This window comes from Myotis myotis, unplaced genomic scaffold, assembly GCF_014108235.1.
Source record: "Myotis myotis isolate mMyoMyo1 unplaced genomic scaffold, mMyoMyo1.p scaffold_m19_p_1, whole genome shotgun sequence".
NCBI lineage: Eukaryota > Metazoa > Chordata > Mammalia > Chiroptera > Vespertilionidae > Myotis > Myotis myotis.
In genome coordinates this window covers 84,270,488-84,292,553 of record NW_023416313.1, presented here as the reverse complement: position 1 = coordinate 84,292,553, position 22,066 = coordinate 84,270,488, and the positions used below count along the sequence as shown (strand labels likewise).

The window sequence follows — 22,066 nt, the reverse complement described above, 5'->3', positions numbered from 1 at the left end:
AAACTAGGGAACAAGGTTAAGTAACTTGTACAAGAACCCACTGATGTAAGGGACAATGCTGGAATTAAACCCCCAGCTGCCAGTGTCAGAACCTGTGGACCTAACCACTACCTTGTATTCTTTTTTTCTTTTCAATATGTTTTTATTGATTTCAGAGAGGAAGGGAGAGGGGAAAGAGAGATAGAAACATCAATGATGAGAGAGAATCATTGATTGGCTGCCTCCTGCACAACCCCCATTGGGGGTCAAGCCCACAACCCGGGCATGTGCCCTTCACTGGAATCGAACCCAGGACTCTTCAGTCTGCAGGCCAACGCTCTATCCACTGAGCCAAACCAGCTAGGGCATACCTTGTATTCTTACTGAAGTTACTTCTCGGCTGGTCCTTTCAGCAACAGTGGTTCTTGAATCATCACTTTACCAGTTACCTCTCTCACCCCACCACTCTTTCTGATATTCAGAAACGTAAATAATCTGTTACACTTGAGATCTACTTTTTCTCCAAGAAAGTATCCCTTTCTTTATGTCATATTCATAAGGCTATTGATTTTTAATAGGGAGAAATAAGTTGAAGCAAGTTTGCAGAGAATACTTCCCCCAAAGTCACTGCATACTGGAAGCTGACAAAGTCACTGTATACTGTCAGCCCACTTTTTGTAGCTGATAGCCATATTCCCTGGATCACTTAATGGGAAGACATACTGGAAGATCTTTGGCATATTACACAATTTTCTACCTTTATGTCTGCCCACTTAGAACGATCTATTCTATAGTTCTAGCCATCCAAAAGGACAGTCAATGTTCCAGTGCTTTCAGATCCAAAATTCTAGCATTGAGAAGTTCTTGAGAACATTTGTTCCAGACTATACATAAGGAAATATAATCATACCAAGACAAATACTTTATATTTTCCATCTATCTTATTTATTGAAACAGGAGTGCCATTAATATCATAGGTGGGTTATACGTTTTATAGGAATTTAGACAGATTAAACATTGTCTCTCAGATTGTGTCCAAATGCTTTTATATAGTTCAAATGATTTTACCTATGTCTACTCTGGAATCATGTCTTATAACTTCCCCTATGCTACCACCATACTGTGATTTTCAAGATATCACACTCTTTTGTCTCACCTTGCCTTTAACACATGCCATTCTCATTACCTTGAATGCCCTTCCCACCTATTGATCTGTGAAGATACTCCCTGACTGCTCTCTAGGTCAAGTTTATTACCTTGTCCTTCTATATATCCTTTACATACTTATTATAGCACTTATCTCTTTATATTTTGCATACATGTTTACAGGTCTGTGATCCTGGAGGGTAGGAACTGTGTCTTACTCAACTTTGTATGCCCAAGGTTTCATACCAAATGCCTACCTTCAAGTAGGCTTCTGCTGTATGAATGGATGAATGAAATATTGGATATTTCAAAAATCTTGTGTTTTGGAAGTACTTTAAGAGAAAAGAAAAAATATATTACTGGGAGACTACTAAGGATAACCAATGCTTAAGTCATCTATGAATCTATGCTTCAAACCCACTTGACTCTAAGTCTAAACAGTAAGAATTGTTTTCCTATAATTCCCCATCCCCCACCCCCTGGCCAGAAGCTGAAAGAATCTTATAAATTAATCTGAATTCAATTCTATTGCCTTTTAAAAAAACTTCTTTTTGGAAATAGGATTATATTCCTACTGAGGCATGCTGTTCCTGAAATAGCATACTATTTCAAGTAATGCTTAGAAATGTTGGGGAAGCACCATGCAGTTTCTTTAGTTCTTGCTGGCCAGAGACCAATGTATTGCTGTCTCAATGTAGCTGTTTGCATGAAGTACGCAAAAGAGAAAATAGACAGGTATAAGTACGATTGGCACTATGACAGCATCAGTTTCCACCTGATGGATGTACCCTCATCTGCATCAGTGGACTCTCTCTGCTTCACTGATGCATTTCCCGACAGATTCTGTGAAAGGCCCAGCTTAATCTGAAATTAAAATGATGCCAACAATAACATACTCATATTATGATGATAAATAAGCCATTTATTTTTATCAGGATTAGTATACTATAATCAAAGAACGCTCTCAGATACTACTTGATGTCTACCAATAGGCAAAAAGAAAACTGATAGTGCCCTGACCGGTTTGGCTCAGTGGATAGAGCGTTGGCCTGCGGACTCAAGGGTCCCAGGTTCGATTCTGGTCAAGGGCATGTACTTTGGTTGTGGGCACATCCCCAGTAAGGGGCATGCAGGAGTCAGCTGATCAATGTTTCTTTCTCATCGATGTTTCTAACTCTCTATCCTTCTCCCTTCCTTTCTGTAAAAAATCAATAAAATATATTTTTTTAAAAAAGAAAAGAAAACTGATAGTACCTGACTCAGGTGAGAATACAATGACTCATATGTGTTGCTGGTGGAAGGGTAAAATGATATGTCTCTTGGAAAAATAATTTATCAAGAACCTTTTTAAAACATTCACAGCTTTTAATCCTGCAATTCTACTTCATGGAATCTGTCTAAAGCAAACAACCTTAAATATGATAAAGGCAAGATAATCACTGCAGTACAACAGTGAAAAAAGTAGACTAAATTTCTAAGACTCAGGGATATACTATGATAAATCCACTCAAAGACTATTATACAACCATTTGAGTTATGTAAAGTGTATGTGATATTAATAACTATGGGAGGAAAAAGCAGGATGTGGTTTAATTACAAACCAGAAGAAATACCTCCACCCCAAATTTACAGTAGTTATTCTTGGGAGACAAGATTTGCATGCTTTTTAAAAATATATTTTATTGATTTTCTACAGAGAGGAAGGGAGAAGGATAGAGTTAGAAACATCAACGAGAGAGAAACATCGATCAGCTGCCTCCTGCACACCCCCTCCTGGGTGTGTGCAACCAGGGTACATGCCCTTGACTGGAATCGAACCTGGGACCCTTGAGTCCCCAGGCTGACACTCTATCCACTGAGCCAAACCGGTTAGGGCTATGCATGCTTTTTTCAAATTTACTTTTATGCAGTGAAATATTTTTCTCCTAGTTTAACAATGAATAATGAAAAGTTCATAATAAAATTAAATTTTTAAAAAATGTTGTTATTTTTGAAAGTATAAAATGCTAGCCAACATGTCGAGCATTTTGGTGATAGTTGCATGAATATTATATAAACCTAGAGGCCCAGTGCATGACATTCGTGCACGGAGGGGGAAGAAGGGCGGGGGGGGGGGGGGATCCCCTCAACCCAGCCTGTGCCCTTTTGCAGTCCAGGAGCCCTTGGGGGATGTACGACTGATGGCTTAGGCCCGCTCCCTGGGCTAAGCCATAAGTTGAACATCCTTAGCACTGCCACCACCACCACTGCACTTGCCAGCTGTCAGCTTGGCTTCTGGCTGAGCAGCACTCCGCCTGTGGGAGCGCATTGACCACTGGGGGAGAGCTCCTGCATTAAACGTCTGCCCCGTGGGAGTCAGTGCATGTCATAGCGACTGGTCATTCTGCCATTTGGCCAATTTACATATTATCCTTTCATTATATAAGATTATAAAAATTTTATTCCCTATCCTTCTTCCTATGTCTAATTGGAAGGAACTATAGTAGTCACTCACCATCATACTTACTGAAATCACAAAGACCTGAATTTCAATCATACCTGTCACATATTAACTCTGTGATCTTGAGTAAATTGCTTTATATTTTATCTGCCTCAGTCTCCTCAAAAAAAAAAACAAAACACACACACACACACACCCCAAAAAAACAAAACCAAAACAAAACTGATAAAATAACACCCACTACTCGGCTTATAGTAAATCATCCAAATACTGACCCTGGCAACATCTGACGCATCCTAAGTACTTAATATATGTTACCTAATGCTTTTGCTTATTATCAGAAAAAATAGACATCATATTCTAAGAATGGAATCAAATGCAAAAATCAGGCTAGTTGGGTCTTTATGACCAAAGGCATTTCAAGTGCTGTTTAGTCATTCTAACGGTGTACATGCTACCTGGACACTTGTGAATTTGGTATTAGCTTTTTTGTGAGTACTTTAAGAAGCAACAAAGAAGCAAAATAGCAGGAGCTGACTATGTAAGTAATCAAGAGCTTTTATGCAAATGAGTACATTACATATCTCAGCTTGAATATGGAAAAAAATAACATTGTGAAAGAATAATCTGAACACTTTATTGTTATAAAAATTCCTACACAGGATGAAGGACAAGTTTCTTAGATGACATATGCAGGTCACTCTTGAACTGAGCTGAAAAGTACTGGTCTACCTAAAAGCAAGGAATAGTAACAAAAAAATACCTATAAATAAGCCTTCCAAATTAGGTATTTCTAAAAGAAAATGATAAGTCAGTTATGAATAGATACCGTTTTTATCTGACCTATTTATGGTGGGAGCAAAGAAGGTCCCTTTTATAGTCGTTTAATTACTAGGTAGCTGTAAAGGAATTCAATTTAACCATGTGACTGATTTATGCTGCAGTTAAAAGGCCGACGGAATGTCATGACATTAATGTTGTAAAGTGCTCATTCTCTTAGTAACTTACAGCACTTTTACAATAAAAAATGGTTAATGCAGCAATTTTGAGCAGAGAGCAGGTTGGCCATTCAGCTATGTAAGTGGAAACAACAATACTGTATTATGAAGTCACTGTTCTGCCTTGGAAGTGAAGTGAAAAGCAAACCTGGCCATAAGACGAAGTCTGATCTAATCCAGATTTGTAAAACTGGCATCACTGCTTTGATGTCAGCAGACATTTAAAGGGCATCTGGAGGATAGGTATGGCATTATCTCATGACTCCAAAGCAGCTACTGGCCAAGAATCTTCCCTCAATTCCACACACCTGCCATTGTGTGAACCTGACTGATCATGAGCAAATATTCACCAGCTATTTCACCTACAGTGCACCTGGTGACTTCAGGTCATTGGTTTTCAACTTCTAGTCATGCCTTGAGCCCATGACTTCCCAAGATCTTTACATGAAAAGACAACTTACAAAGAAATCTAATCACAAGTCAAAGGGGGCTGAAATTATGGGAGGGCTTGGAAGATTCCTCTTCCTATTAATTCCTCATTTGGCTCCTATTGGCTGCTTGGGACAGAGAAGTGGGCAGCAAGAGCTAATCCCAGCTTTTCAGTTGCGCTAGGGTCCAATGGTCCCAGCAGCCAAAAGGCAAGCTCTGTATGGCAGTTCTCAGTTAGAAGTAGCTCCAACAGAGAAACTTTTAATCTCGAGTGTCATGTGATGGCAACAATATAATCTCTAGTTTAGAGTTTAATCTTTCTTCCAGTTACAAACTCTTTGGCTAGGTCCATCATGAGGTGTATCAGTCTAAAAAATTCTCATTAAAGTGCAACATGGGTATGACTACGGGCAAAAGCAGCCTTGCTTGGCTGTACCTGGGTGTTGTGGTCAAGAACGCTTACCAATAGGTACTGGAGAAGCCTTAGAGTTGCTGTGAAATGGATGGGCAGGACCTATGTCTATATTATTGGACCACACCAGCATTTAGTGCTCAGGTCACTAGCTGAGGATTACATGAGGCATTCAGGAAAATGGCAACAAGGCATTTGATGGTCTATCAAATTGAGATTCCCCCCTACCCCATTTTGACAGTTTTTCAGTTTTGCGTCTTTCAACTTACTGTGAATTTGGGGCCAAATTTCTCATTTATACTTATGGAACACCTGCTTAGAAATGGATAGTGCTGCCCTAGCTGGCTTGGCTCAGTGAATAGAGCACGGGCCTGTGGACTGAAGGGTTGCAGGTTTGATTCTGGTCAAGGGCATATGCCTGGGTTGCAGGCTCGATCCCCAATAGGGGGCATGCAGGAGGCAGCCAATCAATGATTCTCTCTCATCATTGATGTTTCTATCTCTCTTTCCCTCTCCCTCCCTCTCTGAAATCAGTAAAAATATGTTTAAAAAATACATATACTGATAGTGGACATAGTCATTTGCTTGAATATCTGACTTATGTTGTCCCTTGAATTATTAATTGTACAAACAAAAAGTGTAGGTTTCCTCTTCCTACTGCTCTACCTCATTGGGCATTTTATTATTTACTAGAGGCCTGATGCACAAAAATTTGTGCACTGGGGGAGGGGGGGGCCTCAGCCCGGCCTGTGCCCTCTCCCAGTCTGGGACCTCTGGGGGGATGTCCACCTGCTGGCTTAGGCCCGCTCCCCAGGGGAACGGGCCTAAGCTGGCAGTCAGACATCTCTTTGGCAGCCCGGGAGCCCTCAGGGGATGTCCACTTGCCAGCGGGGAGCAGGCCTAAGCTGCAGTCGGACACCCTTAGCGCTGCTGAGGAGGCAGGAGAGGCTCCCGCCACCACCGCTGTGCTGGCAGCTGGCAGCCTGGCTTGTGGCTGAGCAGAGCTCCCCCTGTGGGAGCACACTGACCACCAGCCGGCAGCTACTGCATTGAGCATCTGCCCCCTGGTGGTCAGTGTGTGTCATGGTGACCAGTCATTCCCAGTCATTCTGCTGTTAGGGTCAATTTGCATATTACCCTTTTATTATATAGGATTTTAAAAAATATATCTTTATTGATTTCAGAGAGGAAGGGAGAGGGAGAGATAGAAACATCAATGATGAGAGAGAATCATTGATTGGCTGCCTCTTGCATGTCCCCTAATGGGGATGAAGCCCGCAACCCAGGCATGTGCCCTTGACTGGAATCAAACCTGGGACCCTTTAGTCCGCAGGCTGTCACTCTATCCACTGAGCCAAACCAGTTAGGTCCTAGTTGGGCATTTTAGAAGGGCCATCAAACGCCCAATTTTTTTTTTAATATATTTTATTGATTTTTTACAGAGAGGAAGGGAGAGAGACAGAGAGTTAGAAACATCGATGAGAGAGAAACATCGATCAGCCGCCTCCTGCACATCCCCCACTGGGAATGTGCCCGCAACCAAGGTACATGCCCTTGACCGGAATCGAACCTGGGACCTTCCAGTCTGCAGGCCGATGCTCTATCCACTGAGCCAAACCGGTTTCGGCACGCCCAATTTTTTTTTCTGCAATCACCAATCAGATGACTAAACAAACTGAGGAGAATTCTTTTTGTTTGGTGTGGTAGACTGAGTAATGTTCCCCCAAATATATCTACATTCCAAGCCCCAGAATTTGTGCCTGTGTTACCTTATACAACACAAAGGGGCTTTGCAGAATGATTAAATCAAGGACCTTGAAATGGGGAGACTGTCCTGCATTGTCTGTGTAGACCCAGTGTAATCAAAAGGGTCCTTAGAAGAGGGAGGCAAGAGGGTCAGAGTCAGAGGAGAGGAGATGAGGGAAGTAGGGATTGGAGAGATGCTATCACATGTCAAAGAATTCTAATTGATCTTGAAAAAGCAGGAAAAGGCAAGGAAACAATTCTCGAAATTCTCCTCTAGAGTATGTTGAAGGAACCAGCCCTGGTGACACCTTAACCTTAGACGCATAAGACTCATTTCTGACTTCTGACCTCCAAAACTACAAAACAATAAATTTGTGTTGTTTGGGGGGAAAAAAGAACTCTTATCCATAACTGTATATGATAAAACAAAAGCAAGGGTTTGCCTGAATAACACCAAAATGACCATTCTTTTTTCCTGCTAAATTGATGAATTTGAATTTAGTCCATAGACAGAAGATTAAGAACCTTAAATGAAGACTGATCTAAAGTAGCTTGACTTTAGAGATAAATTAATTTAATCTTTTCCTCATAAACAAGGTGTGTTCTTTCAGGAAATCCTTTTGCAGAACCAAACCTGAATATACAAAGCAAAGGATAGTTCTTCCAAAAAATTGCCAGAATTATTCCCTAACTAAAGACAGAATTCGATTCTCTATAAGCACATTAATTCTGCTTCACTAGCAAAGTGGTTTTAGGTTAAAAAAAAAAAAAAAAAAAAGGTAATTCCTGACAAGGACAGGAAATAGGTTTCATTTTTCTTCCAAAGTCAGCAAGTGGGTGTAGGACACATCACTTTTTAATGTTTTATTTCTCTAAATGTACACATTAAAAAGCAAAGCCTAATGCTATGGTAGAAATAAAGACTTTAGAGAGAAAAAAGCAAATGAAAATAAATAAAATAACTTTTTAACTAAAACAGGAACTAAGTGAAAATATATAGATACTGTAGCAACAATCTATTTGCATTAAAAAAAATTAGGCCTTTTACTTCAGGGCTTAAGTGAGCTGAGGTGAAGTTTTAAATTTTCAACCAGGTAATTACACTATAACCTGATCCCAATTTTAGAAATTCATCATAAAATAAAAACATAAACAGTTCAAAGATAAGGTGTCACTGTTTCTTTAAATCTCAAAGACTTACAGTACAGTGGGGCCTTGACTTACCAGTGTCCCGACTAACGATTTTTTTGAGATACCAGCTGTCTCTCAGCCGATTTTTTGCATTGAGTTAACAGAGTAATTTGAGTTAACGAGCTCCTTAAGGAGCTCCTTAACGAGCTTGGTCTGGGAACGAATTAAACTCGGAACGAATTAAACTCGGAACGAATTAAACTCGTAAGTCAAGGCCCCATTGTAATTTAATTTTGCCCCTTGATGGCTCTCCGGAGGTGTCCTGAGGAAGTGTACATGTGGGTGCTAGTGGGAGATTAGATGCCAATTTTCTCCAAACTCTTAACTTGCACATTGGTACTATGGAAAGAGTTTACAGTGGTTCTCAACCTTGGCTGCACATTAGAATCACCTGGGAATCTTTTTAAAATCCTGATTTCTGGGTCTCATTCACCTTGACTGCACATTAGAATCACCTGGGATTTTAAAAAGATTCCCAGGTGATTCTAATGTGCAGCCAAGGTTGAGAACCACTGGTTTAGGAGGACTCAAGAGTTGCTGGTCCTCTGTCATCTATGCACAAGGTTATATTCTCTAACTAAGCACTTTCACCAGCTAATTTTTGATTTTTAAAAAATGAAATTTTTTTTAATTTTGCTGTTATTTAGGCAAACCCCTGCTTTTGCTTTATAATATACAGTTATGGATAAGAGTTCTTTTTTATTGATTTTATTTATTGACTTTAGAGAGAGGAAGGAAGAGAGAGAGAGACATCAATTTGTTGTTCCACTTATTTATGCATTTATTGATTGCTTCTTATAGGTACACTGCCTAGGGATAGAAACTGTAATCTTGGCATATCAGGATGACGCTCCCAGGGGTGGGCAAACTTTTTGACTCGAGGGCCACAATGGGTTCTTAAACTGGACCAGAGGGCCGGAACAAAAGCATGGATGGAGTGTTTGTGTGAACTAATATAAATTCAAAGTAAACATCAGTACATAAAAGGGTACGGTCTTTTTTTTTTTTTTAGTTTTATTCATTTCAAATGAGCCGAATCCGGCCCGCGAGCCGTAGTTTGCCCACGGCTGCTCTAGCCAATGGATGTACCCGGCCAGGGCTCACCAACTAATCTTAAGTGTTTCTCAATATGGCCTACCTGAGAAGCTCCTGAGGTGCTTGTTAAGATTGCAGATTATCCCCTTAGACATTCTGAATCTAGAAGAGTGCTGTGGCATGAATGTCTGTGTACCCCTCAACATTCGTATTGCAATCCTAATTTCCCCTGTGATAGTATTAGGATATGGGGCCTTAGGAAGGTGATTAGGTCATAAGGACTGAAGCCTCCTGAATGGAATTACTGTTCTTATGAAAGAGGCCCAACAAAGCTCTATAAAAAGTTAAAGAGAAAAGGCAGCCATCTAGGGCCTGTCGGTACCTTGATCTTGAACTTCCCAGCCTCTGGGACTGTGAGAAAAATTTCTGTTACTTAAGCGACTCCGTCTGTGGTATTTTGTTATAGCAACCTAGACAGACTAAGAACAAAGAGTAACCCTAAAAGTCTGCCCTTAATTATGATTCTTAGGAGACTTTGAGACTTGAGCTTGACCTGCTTCAAGATCAGCATGATTATTTAGCTTCAAACAGTCAACCTCCACAATCCCTCTGGATTCTTTGATTTCCTACCTCAAAGATAACACAACTGTAATACATGTCAAATTCAATTATATCCTACAATTAAATAAAAAAACTTCTGGCCAGTATCGTATTTACAGAGAAGAAATCAGTGCATTACAACTAGCAATGACAAGGGATGAAAACTAAAGGAAAATTTGAGGGGTAGACAAGCTCCTGTACTGTGTGCCAATAACAGAGACAGGACATAAACTCTGAGTTGCCCCAGCAGTATCATGACCAGAAGAAGTTATGCCTGTGTCTACACCTCTAAAGCCTCTTTATGTGGGAATTTAACAAAAACATTAAATCAACCTTAAGTCCCTTGCCCTTTTAAACAAAAAACTGAAACGTAGGAATAACATATTTACTTTTCTTCATATATAATGAGCTACTTCAGGTGAAAGGTATAATTTGTCAGGAATTGCTTTGAGGATGATGGTTGAGCCTAACACCAGATATCAAAGGTGTTTACTTACCTCCTAATTCATAAAATTTTGCAAAGCCTTTTTGGTTATGGTATAAAATTTTGCTGAATTACTATTACTAAGAATTTACCTGGTCAGAAAGTAAGGAGAATGATGACTCATTCATACTTTTATATTGCTATTCAAGGAGTATTTATTAAGAGCTAACTATGTGTAAGACATTGAGAAGAATTAGCAAAACAGAAGCATCCCCTGCCTCCCGGATGTTTCAAATCTTTGGGGGTGGGGTAATAGACAAGTAATTGGAAAACTGGGGGAATCTAATATAATAAAAGGCAAACATGCAAATTGACCATACCTTTGCTATGTCTTAAGCCACACCCACCAGCCCATCAGAGTGACTGTATGCAAATTAACCCAACCAAGATGGTGGCGGGCAGCCACCAAGCTGAAGCAAGCAGGAGGCTTGGTTTCCCCAATGATGGAGGAAGCCAAGCTTCCCGGCCAGCTCTGAGCTCCACTGAAGGCAACAAAGTTTCAATTATAGAAGGTAAATAAATCCCAGAATAAAAAAAAAAAGAAAGAAAAAAAGGAGAGGCTGGGAGCTTCTGTCACTGGGGGGCTTGGCCAGCCTGAAAACGGCCCTCAGCGCCTCACCCAGACTGGCCAGGCACCCCAGTGGGGACCCCACACCCTAAAGGGGATGTGGCCAGCCTGGAAACAGCCATCAGCCCCTCACCCAGGCTGGCCAAACCTCCATGGGGTGAGGGTCCCCACTGGGGGGGGGGGGGACTTGACCACCCTGCAAACAGCCAGGAGGGACAGGCACCCCAGTGGGACCTCCACCCTGATCCGGGACACCCTTCAGGGCAAACCAGCCAGCCCCCACCCATGTACCAGGCCTCTATCCTATATAATAAAAGGGTAATATGCAAACTGACCCTAACAGCAGAAAGACTGGGAATGACTGGTCACTATGACACACACTGACCACCAGTGGGCAGACTCTCAATATAGGAGCTGCCCCCTGGTGGTCAGTGCACTCCCACAGGGGGAGCTCTGCTCAGCCACAAGCCAGGCTATGGCTGCCAGTACAATGGTGGTGGTGGGAGCCTCACCCGCCTCCTCAGCAGCGCTAAGGATGTCCGACTGCAGCTTAGGCCTCCTCCCCACTGGCAAGTGGACATCCCCCAAGGGCTCCCAGCCTGCCAGAGTGATGTCTGACTGCCAGCTTAGGCCAAATTCCCCAGGGAGCAGGCCTAAACCAGCAGGTGGTCATCCCCCAAGGGGTCCCAGACTGCGTGATTCCCCCCCTCCCCCCACCAAGTGCACAAATTTTTGTGCACCGGGCCTCTAGTGCATTATAAGGAAATACTCCCATAAAGATAATAAGGATGCATTTTATTCCAAATTTAGACAAGATAGGCAGGGCAGTGGGAACAGCATGGGCAAAGAACCAGAGGCAAGAGAGAGAAAGCATGGTCAAACCAACTGTAAGAAACGGAGTGTATTTGACCTTCTAATCCAAAGAGTATGTTGGAGAGTGTTGAGCTGAAGGTCTAAGAAGTAGGTAAAAGCCAGATCATGAGGGCTCTTACAAACTGTGTAAAAAGTTTCCTTTTAATCCTAAGAGCAATGGGAAACCACCAAAGAGTTTAAATGAATGAAGTCAGCATGATTTTGTGACATATAAAGGCTGCTCACTGATAAAATCTAAGTGGGAGCTTGAGTAAATATTGAGTAAGTGCGTGATACAGGTTTTAGATAGGGCAGGGCCTGGAGCTGAAGATAAAGCAGGAATGAGCAATGTGGTCACAGTTGCTGCGGGGGGGTGGGGGGGGGGGCACATTTCATAGTTTCTGATCATGTGGTCCAATATATGTATGAGGTTAGTCAGGTACCTTCTGCAAATAATTTTACTTCAAACACTTATCTTTGAATATAGAGCACATAGCAAAGTGTAGTATTTCCTCATTGCTTTTGGTGCTTATCATGTTCTTAGATATAAAATTATGCTCCCTCCCATCATGTGTTAATCACTGGCATGCAATAATGTCAGTTTCAGGACTAAGAAAACATTCTCTCACATGCCCAACCAACAAGACAGAACTTGTAAAAGTAACTTCCTAACTCAGGTGGGATATGTTTTTGAGGATCCAAGAATAGCTGCACTGCTGAGGATAAATAAGTTATGACTGGGTTCCTAAGATTTTACATCCACACCTCAAAGCTGAAATAAACCTTTTAAAAGTACAGATTTATCTTGCTTTATGCAACAGATTTACTCCAGAAAAGCTATGTATAAATGTTTTTAAACTAAGGTGTATTTTGAAAACATTTAGAGAGCTTTTTCTACTTAAGAGAAATTTAATGATTATTTAAACAGATCAAATCTTGTTACGGTACTATATATTTTCTCAAGTGAGGCACATCTATACTGGACTGTTCTCTCTTTGCCAGCTGAGAGAATAGGATGCCCCTAGGGCAGTGATGGTGAACCTTTTGAGCTCGGCCTGTCAGCATTTTGAAAAACCCTAACTTAACTCTGGTGCCGTGTCACATATAGAAATTTTTTGATATTTGCAACCATAGTAAAACAAAGACTTATATTTTTGATATTTATTTTATATATTTAAATGCCATTTAACAAAGAAAAATCAACCAAAAAAATGAGTTCGCGTGTCACCTCTGACATGCGTGTCATAGGTTCGCCATCACTGCCCTAGGGTCCTCTCTTGGAAAGTCCTTGAGTCTCTAAAGATATGCCACAACACCAGGTCAGACATTATAGGCATTGATGAGCTCCACAGATGTCCTTAGATGGGAACCCTCCTTTCAATGGACTGGGTCATTAGTGAGCTGTCTGAGTAGGTTGATGTAACTGAACGGCCACCCATAATACCCTTTTTCCCCACTACCCTTCAGCGGATTGATCTAGGGAGGACATGTGATGCAGTTCTGGCAATGATACCCAAACAGACATGGCCAGGAGGAACCTCTGGGAAAGCTTGATTCGGTTGACATGCCCCATTGGAATGTTACTCATTTGCACTTCACTTTCCTGCCTAGTCACAGACCTGATGCCTGGGGTAGCAGCCATCTGATAGCCATAAGAAAGAAGGACAGTGGCAGGGAAAGACATGGGCTTGGTTTCCCGAAGGCACCATGGAACTGCTTATGAGCTCTAGATTGTGTGCTCTGGACTTTTGCTGAATGAAACAAGGGAATCCCCATGCTCATTAAAGTTCTACTTACTGGTTTTTCTGTTATTTCTAGCCCACCATACTTTTAATCAAGACCCTGAATTTCTATTGAAACTTCTCTGAATATAACACACCAAGTTTCATTGCTATTGAGAGTATGTGGAATTCTCTGGTGATTCACTAACACGGTTGACAACCAGCAAGCCATTACCACCAAAATGTAAATGTTTAGAGGAACATGTGTATTGTCTCCTTCTATAAAGAAACCAATGGGATCTATAGGAGCTATGTTGGTACCAAAAAAGAGCAGGAAAACAAAACCCTAATACACATTTCCCACGCATGTTGTCCAAAATTACTGTCATTTAGTTGAGCTTGATTAGTCAAGCATTAAAAAAGGCTGAACCCTGGATGCAAAAGCAGAAGTGGCACAGTGGCCAAGAGAAAAAAAAAGAAAAATTTCCCAGAACAAAACCAAACAAAATGTTTTATGGACTATTCTAGGTAAATTAAAGTTACACAATTATAAGCACTGCACAAACCAGCCAAAAGAGCCACTAGGAATTGCATAGTTAAGCAAACATAGTGTGTGGGCTAAAGATTGCAACAGCTCTACAAATGTACAACCTGTCTGGCAGGCTGAGGATTTTCAGACTAGTCTATAGGCACATGACTAAAGGTCATTGTAGGATATTCTAGACGGCAAACTTATACTTGTGCATGAATGTGTATTTATGTCGGCATTTAAATGCCTATAAAACACAGGTAAGTACTTATTTCTGTTCAAGGAGGTAGTGTGCGAGTCTAACACACTGGACAGATCATTGTCTTCTCATTCCCAGTCCCGTCTAGAAGCTCCAGCTGCACTTTGGTTTCTCTGTGTACAGCAGGTTCTTGTATGGTTATGGAAGCCCCCTAAACCATTAAATCGTATATGAAGTGTAGGAGCTACATCTTGGACATTGGATTAAAAATAATGAAACACATAAAATATCTGCCACAATGATTTTCAAATCCCCGCAAACCACCGGGTGTTATGCACCATGACTCGCATTTCCATGGGAGAAACTGTTCCAGAGAAGGGAGATGGCATGCTTACTGCAAGATCTAGGAGTTTGGGCTACTTAAATCTAGTTGTGTGAATTATTTTTTAATCTGAACTGTTCAAATTGTCTATTTATATTGTTTAAAATTGGCCACAGGATTTCCAAATCTCCAGTTTACTTTACAACATACCCAATCTTTCCTCCTGAAAATTAAATTGCCTTGTATAAACATAATGAGTATTCAGAATTATCAGGGACAAATCCAAGTTACTACAGTGTAAGTGAATAAAAAATAGAATAAGCCCTGGCTGGTTTGCTCAGTGGTTAGAGTGTTGGACTGCAGACCACAGGGTCTCAAGTTCAATTCCCAGTCAAGGGCACATACCTTGGTTGAAGGTTTGATTTCCGGCCCCAGTGGGAGAACGGACGAGAGGCAATCGAAAGGCAATCAGTGTGTTTCTCTCAGGTAGATGTTTCTCTCTCTCTCCTTTCTCTCTCTCCCCTCCTCCCTCCCTCCCTTCCACTGTGCCTGAAAATCAATGGAAAAAATATCTTCGGGTGAGAATTAAAAAAAAAAAAAAAATCAAAGGCTCCAGCTGATTTGTTTTTCAAAGTATTTATTGAATACATATATTCATGAAAATTACCCATGGGGTCTACTTAAAAGTCAGGAATTTTGATTCTCTAGGTCCACTGGTGGAAGGGAGGGCCCAAGAACAGCTCAGTGACTCTGACAAGGAGGGCCTGAAGCCCCCACTTTGAGAAACACTGGTCTATAATGTTCTAGGGCAGCCGTGGGCAAACTACGGCCCGCGGGCCGGATCCGGCCCGTTTGAAATGAATAAAACTATTTAAAAAAAAAGACCGTACCCTTTTATGTAATGATGTTTACTTTGAATTTATATTAGTTCACACAAACACTCCATCCATGCTTTTGTTCCGGCCCTCCGGTCCAGTTTAAGAACCCATTGTGGCCCTCGAGTCAAAAAGTTTGCCCACCCCTGTTCTAGGGGCACAAATCTCAAACTGCTCAATCTAGTGAAATAGAGAAGTAAAAAACAATTTTATTTTGCTTTCTAAGCATATCCAAGAGGTGTGAAGAGGATGGGAGAAGACATCAAAAGGAAGGCAGAAATAACCAGTGTTAAAGGAGTAGAGCAATAAGAGAAAAATGAGAGAAGAGGTGCTTTGGGGAGGAAGCGTAGAGACCTGCACAAGGACTGTGGAATGACCAAGGCACCTGATGTGGCCACGAGTAGGAAATGAGGTTGGAGAACTAAGCTGAGGGAATATCCTGAGTGACTGTATCCCCGCATGGGGCTACTTTGAACTTTTTTACCTGAAGGTGTAGGAGACCACTGAGGGTTTTAAGTGAGCGAGGAGGGCGAGAGTTAGATTCAAGTTTTAAAAAGCCCACCAGGCAGCAGTCACAGAGAGAACACCTGGGAGGAATGTGACCCGAGGAAGGCGGAAAGGCCAGGTAACTGCGATTTCATCAGAGAAGAACCCTGTACTGGTGAAGACAGACAAGGTGAATGCCCTGTGGAAGATGGTATCACATCACAGTAACCATTCCCTATGTTTACTGAAGTGAATTCAACAGAGGAGGTACAATAGACAGCTCTTAACAACCAATTTAATGTGGGGGAGAACGGCAGGAGGGGGGTGGTGATGATTCTTGGGTTTCTGGTTTTGTCTGATTTGGAAGCTGTGTGTCACTTTGGTGGGTGGGAGTAAAGAAGAAGCAGCATTTTCATATTTACTAATAAAGATAAGTTAATAGGTAGGGCTATGGGAATTACTGGTAGAGCTGGAAAGAGATCTATAGGGTGTAGGACTTAGAAATGTTTGGGCTGAATGAAGATACAGATTTGGAAGTCATCACGTCAGTCTGGGTGGTGGTAGTTGAAGACAGGAACATGAATGAGGTCATCCAAAGGGTGTACTTCTGAAGGTCAAGGTGGAGCCCAACAGGGAGGGGGGCATCACAATTTAAGTGGGAGGTGGAAAAGCAGGAAAAAGTAAGCAGAGATAGCAAAAAAGCTCCACGAAGAAAACCCAGGAGTATATTTAAAAAAAAAAAAAAAAGGTTAAGGGAGTGTCAAGAGCCACAGAGCACTCAAGTCAGATAAGTACCAATAAGGAGAGTGTGCCATTGGGACCCGAAGTGGCCTATCAGTGCCCATTCTTTCATGTCTTCAGTAAACATTGACCGAGGTCCCCTGGGTGCCAGGTGTGGTGCAGATAAACCTCCAACTTTAAGGACAGCCTCATCCTACTTTGAAAGCAGAGCAAAAGCAGTTCTATTTCTTTATAAATATTACTCCATGTGAGGTGTGAACAAGAACTGAATGTGTGTGGGAAACACTTGCTGATACCGCATTTGGACCAACAGGGAACGAGGTGAGGTGAGGAGGCGGGGAGGCTCACAGGAGCCTGAGAGGAGATCGGTGGGGCCAAGGGGAGAAAAGGCCTTCTCATTCTCTGACCTTTATTCTCTTAAACTTTTACTTAACTCTTAAGCCTTTACTTAACTCTCACATTTGTTTAGGGAGCAAAGTCCTAGGCTGAGGAGAAGTAGTTATTTCTGAATGCACTCTTTTAGTATTGAAAGAAAATCAAGGCAGGAGAGAAAAAGTGAAAATCACCCAAGTAAACTAAAATGTTTCTGGGCTCTGACTAAGAAACCTCATCTTACAGCTACTTAGAACTGACTAAATGTCCCTCCCTTCCTCCCTCCCTCCCTTCCTTCACTCCTTTCTTTCTTAATATATTTTTATTGATTCCAGAGAGGGAGAGGAAGAAAGAGATAGAAAAATCAATTATGAGAGAGAATCATTGATCTGCTGCCTCCTGCACACCCCCTGGGAATCGAGCCCTACACCCAGGCATGTGCCCTGACGGGGAATCAAACTGTGACCTCCTGGTTTATTGGTCCACATTCAACCAGAGCCATAGCTGCTGGGCTCTCTCTCTCTCTCTCTTTCTCTCTCTCTCAGAACAAGTCTTTTTATTTTTTATAACACAAAAAAAGCTTCATATTTTTATTTAGCTTTCCCACTCTGTGCTTGAGCCTTCAACACTTTCTCAGCAATTTTCTGCTCTTCAGTGAAAAGCACCCTTGATTGGCACATGTGGCTCCACCCCGGGCCTGGCTGACATGTTACTTTGTTTTAGACATAAAAATGTTAGTTCTCCTCAAAGCGAGAACTCCGCGGAGTCGGCCTGCGCACGCACCACAAGTAGATGTTGGTGCTTTCCTAGCCTTCTTGGTATAAAGGTGAACAATTTAATTTCTGCGGTGGCCTTGCTTTGTTAGCTCTTGAAGCCTGCATTGTCGTGGGAGGCAGAAACTAACAACCCAAGGCTCCCAATGATGTCCGGGTGATGCGTGCGGTGTACAAGGTCAAGGACGGCAAGTGGGCCAGGAGGCAGGGCTATGTCAAGTACAGCACTCAGGGAAGGCCTCTCAGAGAGAATGGAAATCAGTTTTAAAATAATTAGAGAGAATATATTTGACTTCACAGTTGATATCTGGTTCTGATGCTCATAATGGAGTCCTATCTTCGGAACGCCATCACTGAGCCCATCTGCTACCAAGCACCATTTTAAGCACAGTGGGGAACAGAGGCATTGAACCATTTTCTGCCCTCAGTCTACTCACTAGTAGTAATTATCACACATGGAAGAGCATGGGTGGTTATAATAAAGTTTCCTTTCCTTTCATTTACATTCACGAACAGACCTTGAAAACAGGACCTAGGACACTCCTTTAGTATGACCAGGTGAACTAAACTACCTCATGTAGTTTTATTATATTTTTTGACCCATATATAGTACCAAACCATAAAATCTTCACAGGTGTCATTTCTCCTGCCAAGCTTTGATGTGTGTACTTATTACCCATTCCAAGCAAGGGCTTAACGACATCATGGCATGCAGAAAGTCACTGACAATCAGCTGAGGATGCCCAAGAATGACGAGTTTTAACTTGTACCAGAGTCCAGTGGGAGGACTGCAACCTAGCACTCTCTTCCCTCTGCATTCTTCCTCCCCCCTCTCCCTGTAATCACCAAGCTGCATGGAAGAATGGTTAAGTAATCATCTCATCCTGTGCAGGGGTCTGATCCACACCAGCCACCAGGGATAACTTAGTGCTCAGAGAAGGTCCTCAAAGATGAACAAAGGGTAGGACTTCAGATCTGTGAAGAAACATCCAAGGGAACCAGGAAGAGAGAAGGCTGGCCCTAATTCAGTAGGAGGTTTTCATTAACACCATAAGAACTTCAATTAGAAGTAAAACTGTGAGTCTAGTAGAAAATGAATTTTCCTTTTAAACGTTGATATGCAGTTCAAATGTTAATTTAATCACTGCATATTAATTAATGATAATATAAAGAGTCAAGTTTGGGTTAATATGAAAGATATCTGCAGTGGGCTTCTTAAAACATTGATTATGAAGACTGTACATTCCCAGATGGACCCATCAGAAAATTTAGCTCAATGCATTGTTGTTTCTCTATAAATGTGATTTCATAGGATTCTGGATATTTGAAATTCTAAGTATTATTTTGGACTCAATTTTCTAAATCAAATTATAAGGCTTTTGGAATGATTAAATAGGAAACTATTTTTTCATTATGCAAAACAATAACAACAAAAATTAGAGATGCAGTCTTCACCTCAGTTTATGAATATTTTCTTATTTACCCAGAATAACTAATTCTGTAGTACCTGCCATTGACCTCTAATTACACCAGCTGTACCCAATATGCACATTGTACAATATTATTCTAATCTCTGAACAGCTGGCTTATGGTCAGTTGTGGTTTCACGAGTTTCATATCAGCATTGTGTTTCAGGTCCTCAAATGTTAATTTATTTGTAAAGCTGCTCCTTGAGACTGAATTCACAAAATTAGCAGCTAAATGACAACCACACCACCTCCACCTAGATCCTAATACAGAGCATAGAGAGAAGGCAGGGGGAACGTAGAAAAGGTAGAAATGGAGGCCTGAAAAGAAAATCTTATTCCAGAAATATCCAGATGGCTTCTGGATTGTCAATTAAAGAGCCATGGCCCTGGCCAGTTTGGCTTGGTGGATAGAGCATCGGCCTGCGGACTGAAAGGTCCCAGGTTCGATTCCGGTCAAGGGCATGTACCTTGGTTGCAGGCACATCCCCAGTAGGAGGTGTGCAGGAGGCAGCTGATTCATGTTTCTCTCTCATCGATGCTTCTCTCTATCCCTCTCCCTTCCTCTCTGTAAAAAAAAGAAAAAAATCAATAAAAAAAATATATATTTAAAAAAAAGAAAAGGAGCCATGTTTGCAGAATTACGTCCTTCCTTGGAATGGGTAACAAGTACATCCATCAAAGCTTGGCAGGAGAAATGGCACCTGTGAAAATTTTATGGTTTGATACTATGTATCGGTCAAAAAATATAAAACTAATTTATTTGGTTTCCTTAAAAGACTGGAAATCAAAAGAACTTTAGATTAGGCTTTTGGGTTAATAAGAGTATGTTTCAGTTTCTCCAGCACTTAGAATTCAGAGATTCTTTGACTCAGCCTGGATTAAACCTTTCTTGATTGATCCACCAGGGTTATTAGCTGATTGCCTTGAGTGATTTTCCATTTTATGGCTGCTTCCTCTTAAGAAGTTCACCATTGTGACTAACCTTCTTTGGAGCAAAGTTGGAAAGCAGAGATCAAAGTCAATCAGAAATGGAGCAAACTCACCTTCCTCTACCAGGGAAGGGGGCATTTTTACTGTGAATCATTGGCCACTGTCCACAGTTTTATAACCTATTTACTGTACAGGGTTTATCCATCTCAGTGAAGCTCATGCTTCTATGAAGTCTTTCTACTGTAAAAAGGTAAAAGCTAACAGTCACTATTAACAGATTTTTCTTATTAATAGAATCTATTGCTTTTTTAAACCCGATAATAATAGTTACACTTTCACTAACATTACATAAATTCCTCGACAACCCACTCTGAGACACATAGCAAATTTGTGGAAATAACACAATTGGCAATAGGCTCACAGCTGCCCAGAATTCCCAGGCAGCTAGCTGCATGAGCTCCCCCTTTCATTACTTTCAAAACAAGACTACGCACATTTATATTTATATAACTATGGCACAACTTAACTGCCTCATGCATCATCTGCATTATTCCTATGAAATGAAATTATTGCCTTTTACAGATAAGAAAACTGAGGCTCTCAGAGGCTCTTAAGATCTTAACTAGTAAATGACTAATAAACAGCAGATCTAGGATCAAAGAGAGTCCACTTCTTTCTTCCACCCACTACTTCTGCTCGTCATTATATAAATGCACAGAGCAACTCTCCCCATTCCCCCATGGCTTAGGTTTGTCAACAGCAGTAACCTATTTTAGCATACAACATGCTCTGTCGTTTACTACTGATGTAGCTATCGCACTAGGGATTTACTAGAAAGTTTTAATTTGGTAAAACATGACTAAGAAAAATCGATCAAACAGCAAGCAACCTTCTCTTTCTTCGTGGCCTCATGGTTGTAAAGGAAACTGGTAATATAATGTTTGTGGATTTGTGTCAATAACTTGTACCTCATTAATTCCACCAATACCTATTGGACACCTATTATCTACCAGACCCTATGCTAGTGCTGGATACATACTCAGTGATGAAAATGATGGGCATCCCTGTGAGCCTCACAGAGCTTGTTCTAATGAGTAGGGGAGACACTAACCAACAAACTAATAAAAATAACCCACTCTGATGTGTTTTGAAGGAAAACTAAACAGAGCACTGGGAGAGACAACGTGGGTGGGGAGCTCTTTTAAATGAAGAATGAGAACGTCTCCATGAAGAATTGGCACACAAATGGAGGTCTCCTAAATGAGAAGGGGCCGGCCTAGAGTGGAAGAACGATCCAGGGAGAAGGAACTGCATACGAGAAAGCCTGAAGCCCAGCTTGGTTTGTGTGAGGAGCTGAGAAATAGTCATAGTGTAGGTAAATTTTGGGCAGTGTGGAGGGTGATAGGAGATAAAAAAGGCGTCCTATAGAACTCTTAAGGAGGTGCCCCAAAGTACCTGTTTCCCACTCATATGCCTTCAATCAGCCATGACTTGAAACTTACAGATTAAGCATATAAAACTAAAAATGTAATGATACGTTATATTCTATAAAACATAGTATTATATAAAAATAGACTATAATAATATCAATAGACTACCTAAACCAAGAACTCAGTGTTCCATCTTTTTAAATGGCGTTTCGGATTAAGTTAAATAAATATAATCATAGATACTAATAAGAATATATCCAAGGAGAGCTAGATATAGATAGTAATTCTAATATTCTAAAAAAAAGTATCATTTCTCAAGGTCACAGGGTTGTGAAACTT

At 41.2% G+C, this 22,066-nt stretch overlaps 1 protein-coding gene across 7 annotated transcripts in view; it reads right to left on the bottom strand.

Moving 5' to 3' along the window:
• Positions 1-22,066, bottom strand: part of ELOVL6 (ELOVL fatty acid elongase 6) — a 145,739-nt gene that overhangs the window by 67,850 nt on the left and 55,823 nt on the right. The window contains exon 2 of one of the 7 annotated variants that reach the window (XM_036343215.1): positions 1,383-1,457. The exons of the other annotated variants lie outside the window; for them this stretch is intronic. The gene's annotated coding sequence lies outside the window, so the exon portion shown is untranslated. The remainder of the gene's footprint in view (positions 1-1,382; positions 1,458-22,066) is intronic. 7 annotated transcript variants of the gene reach the window in all.